The sequence below is a fragment of the Poromitra crassiceps genome (assembly GCF_964638095.1).
Source record: "Poromitra crassiceps genome assembly, chromosome: 8".
Taxonomy (NCBI): Eukaryota; Metazoa; Chordata; class Actinopteri; order Beryciformes; family Melamphaidae; genus Poromitra; species Poromitra crassiceps.
In genome coordinates, this window is record NC_139629.1 from 25,794,242 (window position 1) to 25,800,074 (window position 5,833).

At 52.7% G+C, this 5,833-nt stretch overlaps 1 pseudogene across 1 annotated transcript; it reads left to right on the forward strand.

Moving 5' to 3' along the window:
• Positions 1 to 1,253: 1,253 nt before the first annotated feature.
• On the forward strand, positions 1,254 to 5,633 carry LOC310780595 (superkiller complex protein 2 pseudogene; annotated as a pseudogene). Its single transcript has one exon. The product of its transcript is annotated as a superkiller complex protein 2 pseudogene (transcript).
• Positions 5,634 to 5,833: the final 200 nt, after the last annotated feature.

Sequence of the window (5,833 nt, forward strand, 5' to 3'; positions counted from 1 at the left end):
ACAGAAAGTCCTCCCAGCCCTGTCTTCAGTGAAGAGGACATAGAGGTTGATGCAAGGAGTAAGTTTAGTGATAGGCTATTTTTCCAGACACTGTACCTGTACTGCTTCCTATGCATTGTGTTTGCTATTAACATGTTGGCATGCTCCTTTCATCTGTGGCTTTATTATCTACAGATTTGTTCCCTAAATGAATTAGCATTGTGGATAATAGTCTTGAATAACATTTGGGGTATGGTACGATTTAGCTATTTTTCAAGACAAGTGTAGAAGTGTGTGACTAAGTTAATAAGCATAACAGCACAAATAATTGACAAAGATCTCTAAATAAATATTGAGCATTTACTTTAATGAAAAAAGGAACAAATACTGATGGTTAAAACTGAAATGAGATCACAAGAGTCTAATCTTAATGTTCATTTAAAATGAGATATTCCTCTAAATCTGGCTTCAAACGCCCAAAATTCCGGCACCGTTCACAGGGCGGCACGAGAGTTTGCCCCCTCAGATTTTTGGCTTGCATGATGCCCCTGAGAGAAATGATTGGGGACGTACAGAATCCACGGTCCACAGTGTGGCCACGGCCTTCTTCTGTGGTGCTTTATGGCAGTTGGCATCCTTTATGTTGCATTACGGCCTCCTTCTAGATTTATCCATCCGCTGTTTCCCTACATTCTGTAAAACCCGATCGCCCCCTCTCATGGCAGCGGTCTTGTTCTTTTTCCATAGTGACATCGTCAGTGACGTCATAAATGTATCTCCACTCACACAGTGTGACATCACCAGTGATGTCATAAATCCTCCTTATTGTGACCTCATTAGTTATGTCATAAATCCTACCCTGCTGGTGGTATAAATAGGACCAGTAGACGGTGAGTACTCACCACGTCACGTCTCTCCACTCACAGAGTGTGACATCACCAGTGATGTCATAAATCGTCCTTATTGTGACCTCATTAGTTATGTCATAAATTCTACCCTGCTGGTGGTATAAATAGGACCAGTAGACGGTGAGTACTCACCACGTCACACGACCGAAGAGCCAACCTCCAGATTTGTGAGAGCACACCAGAGTCAACCTTCAGAGATTTGAGTAGCCGTTTCCACTGCACCCTCACCTGAACATTGAGATGAAAATAGTGTGCAGACCCGAACCCTGAGGTGACTGTTGCCACACCTAAGAATCCAGACACATTCACTCAAATAGACAACTTTCCCTTGTGTGCCGTCTGCTGTTGTGGTGTTCAGTTGGGGAGATGGAAAGAACATTTGTGCCCTCTGTGGCCCCCTCGGACGTGCTGATCGCACACCCTCTGACCCACAGCCAGCCCTCAGCTCAACAGAGCATGTTCCCTCATGGACGCCCTCTGACCCACAGCCAGCCCTCAGCTCAACACAGCAGGTCCCCTCATGGACTCCCTCTGACCCACAGCCAGCCCTCAGCTCAACACAGCAGGTCCCCTCATGGACACCCTCTGACCCACAGCCAGCCCTCAGCTCAACACAGCAGGTCCCCTCATGGACACCCTCTGACCCACAGCCAGCCCTCAGCTCAACACAGCAGGTCCCCTCATGGACTCCCTCTGACCCACAGCCAGCCCTCAGCTCAACACAGCAGGTCCCCTCATGGACACCCTCTGACCCACAGCCAGCCCTCAGCTCAACACAGCAGGTCCCCTCATGGACACCCTCTGACCCACAGCCAGCCCTCAGCTCAACACAGCAGGTCCCCTCATGGACACCCTCTGACCCACAGCCAGCCCTCAGCTCAACACAGCAGGTCCCCTCATGGACACCCTCTGACCCACAGCCAGCCCTCAGCTCAACACAGCAGGTCCCCTCATGGACTCCCTCTGACCCACAGCCAGCCCTCAGCTCAACACAGCAGGTCCCATCATGGACACCCTCTGACCCACAGCCAGCCCTCAGCTCAACACAGCAGGTCCCCTCATGGACTCCCTCTGCCCCACAGCCACCCCTTAGCTCAACAGAGCATGTTCCCTCAAGGACGCCCTCTGACCCACAGCCAGCCCTCAGCTCAACACAGCAGGTCCCCTCATGGACGCCCTCTGACCCACAGCCAGCCCTCAGCTCAACACAGCCTGTTCCCTCATGGACTCCCTCCCACCGGCGTGGACCTAGAGACAGAAGTGTTGCAACAGTTTCTGCACGACCCCGCCTGGCTCCCCATACACGACACAGACGCTGCCTTCCACAAGTTTCTCAAGGTGATTCAGAGAGAGGTTTGTGTTGACTCTCTGTTCAGCTGCACTCGATCTCCACTCCACTCCAGCTTGTCTTTTATCAGAGATCAAACCACAGGAATGGTGCTGGACTTCACAGAGGTGTTATTGGAGCACACAGCAAAGAATTCCCTGTCTTTACAACGGCAACCGGGGCTGCCTTCAGAGGGCCGCACCAACTACCCCTTCCTGCCTGGAGGGATGGAGGAACTTACTCTGGACAAAATCAAGAAGAAGTCAGAGCTGGAGGACATAGACTTTGAGAACGGTTTACTCCGAGTCCCTCCTGGACTTCAAGCTGGGATGGACTTCAGTGACAAAGATGCCAAAACAGTGAAAGCAGACATCAACTATATGTCCCTTCTGTCCATGTTTGATAACATTGATTTGCAACCTGAGGCAGAAGAGAAGGAGAAAGGCAGAAGAAGTGGAGAAGCTCCCAAACTGCCCAGAACAAACAGCCTGGAATACCTGGGCATCAAGGATGCTGTGCTGCCGTCCTCTACATCAGAGAAAGGAAAACAAGTGAAATCCAAACCAGCAGAAGATCCTGAGAACAAGAAATGGGCCATCCCAGTCACCTCACCCTGCGCTGACTTCTATGAACGCATCCCCAACCCGGCTTTCAAGTGGCCGTTTGAGCTGGACGTCTTCCAGAAACAGGCTGTGTTGAGGCTGGAGGCTCATGAATCTGTGTTTGTAGCAGCACACACGTCAGCTGGCAAAACAGTGGTGGCAGAATATGCTATTGCTCTCTCACAGAAACACATGACCAGGACAATCTACACCGCCCCTATCAAGGCCCTATCCAATCAGAAGTTCAGAGACTTCAAGAATACCTTTGGGGATGTTGGACTGCTGACGGGCGACGTGCAGCTCAGTCCTGAATCTTCCTGTCTCATCATGACCACTGAGATTCTCAGGTCGATGCTTTACAATGGATCAGAGGTGATCAGAGACTTAGAGTGGGTGATCTTTGACGAGGTTCACTACATCAACGACGCTGAGAGAGGGGTTGTGTGGGAGGAGGTTTTGATTCTGCTTCCTGAACACGTCGGCATCATCCTGCTCAGCGCGACAGTGCCGAATGCTCTGGAGTTCAGCGAGTGGATTGGTCGTATTAAGAAGAGGCACATTTATGTGATCAGCACAGAGAAGAGACATGTGCCTTTGGAGCATTACCTGTACATTGGAAACAGCACCAAGGCACAGAAGATGTTCCTGGTGCTGGACGCTACGGGCAACTTCGTCCCAAAAGAGTATTATGTTGCCAAGAGGCAGCAAAGCAGCAAATCATTTGGCAGGAAGAACACTTCTCATTACACTTCAGTCAATCAGGACCTAGCCTTGTGGCCCCCTCTCCTGCACTACCTGTCCCAGCACCAGCAGACGCCGATGGTGGCGTTCACCTTCTCCCGGACGCGCTGCGACAATTATGCCCGTTCGCTTACTTCCATTGACCTGACCACCTCTGTGGAGAAGGTAGAGATCCACAGGTTCTTCCAGAACAGCCTGCGTCACCTCAGGGGAGGAGACCGAGAGTTGCCCCAGATCCTGCTGATGAGAGACCTGCTGAAGAGAGGAATAGCCATCCACCACAGCGGGATTCTGCCCATAGTCAAGGAAGTCATTGAGATGCTTTTCTCACAAGGGCTTGTCAAAGTGCTGTTTGCCACTGAGACGTTTGCTATGGGAGTGAACATGCCTGCTAGAACTGTGGTGTTCGACAGCATCAGGAAACACGACGGGACCGGCATCAGAAACCTACTGCCTGGTGAGTATATTCAGATGGCAGGTAGAGCAGGCAGGAGAGGTTTGGATGCCATAGGCACAGTCATCATTCTCTGCAAGGCTGGGGTCCACAGCATGGGAGACCTGCATGAAATAATGCTGGGTAAACCTACTGTCCTCCAGTCCCAGTTCAGACTGACCTACACTATGATTCTCAACCTGCTGCGGGTGGAGGCCCTCTGCATCACCGACATGATGAGGCGGAGCTTCTCTGAAAACCACAGACACACCCAGACCCAGACCCACGAGAAGAGGATCAGGCAGCTGAAGCAGATGGTGTCATCTCTGCCTCCACTAGACATGGAGGGCCAAATGTCCGACCTGGTGCCTTACTACCAGACCGTGATCGAGCTACGCGTCACTGCTGAGGCTCTGCAACGTGCTACTCTGGGGTCTGTCAATGGGCTGAAAGCTCTGTCTGTTGGTCGAGTTGTACTAGTTAATAACAAACAGCATCTGAATGCCCTGGGAGTTATTCTTCAGGTCTCCAGTGACCCTGTGGAACGCACTTTGGCAGCTCTGATCATCTGTGAGAAGGGCAATGAGGAATGGGATGGGGACGGCCCCAATGCCTTCCCTCACCTCTACAACACGGCTCTCTTTATACCTGAAGGCCCATGCAGCCACACAGTGCAGAAGCTTAAGCTGCAGGACATCTCAGCCATCACGGTGAAAACCCTCAAGGTGAATCCTGAGAGGATTATGGACTACTACAACAAGAGTGAGCCTCCTGGCCAAGCCATCTCCATGGTGACCCAGGAGCTGCTGCGATTGGCCGAGGCCAACCCGGGCAGGATTGCAACCCTCGATGCAGTGAACGACCTCCAGCTGAAGAGCGCCGATGTGCTCAAAGCTTCCAGGAGGCTCTGCGAGCTGGAGCACCGCCTCAAGGAATTCAACTGCGTCCACTCGCCCACTTTCTCGGAGCAGTATGCGCAAATTCACGAGAGGATGAGTGTGCAGGAAGAGCTGGACAAGCTGCTGTTCCTGGTGTCCGACCAGTCTCTGTCTCTGCTTCCCGAGTACCACCAGAGGATCAAGGTCCTGCAGTCGCTGCAATACGTGGACAGGGACGGGGTGGTGCAGCTGAAAGGCCGGGTGGCATGTCAGATCAGCAACCACGAGCTGCTGCTGACCGAGCTGCTGTTCGAGAATACTCTGGGCCCACTGGCACCCGAGGAGATCGCCGCCCTGCTGTCCTGTGTGGTCTTCCAACAGAACACCCAGGTGGAGCCGCACCTCACCAAGACACTCCAGGGGGGTAAAGATCGGGTGCTGTCGGTCGCCCGGCGTATCGGCGAGCTGCAGAGGGAGTATGCAATAGCGCAGACAGCAGAGGACTTTGTAAGACAGTTCAAATTTGGCCTGACAGAGGTGGTGTACCGCTGGGCCAGAGGCATGCCATTTGCAGAGATCGCCAAGCTCACTGACGTCCAGGAGGGTACGATGGTGCGCTGCATCCAGCGTTTGGATGAGGTGCTGAAGGAGGTGCGCCAGGCCGCCCGCATCATCGGAAACTCCGACCTGGGGAGCAAGATGGAGAAGGCGTCCCAGGCCATCAGGCGGGACATCGTCTTCACCGCCTCCCTCTACACCCACTGAGGGAGGGGGAGGACAAGCAGGACGGGACTGCTGGTGAATGTGACAAGAGCAAGCCAAGTGCCTTTGTGTGAAGGCTGAGAGACTAATAACGGCGTGACTACTATCACAATTGCTTTATTTCACCAGGCAAGACCCATTGATACCTGATGCAGCATTTGTGTGTGTATCCCTTTAAGACCGCGAACCGCGTTAACGCGGTT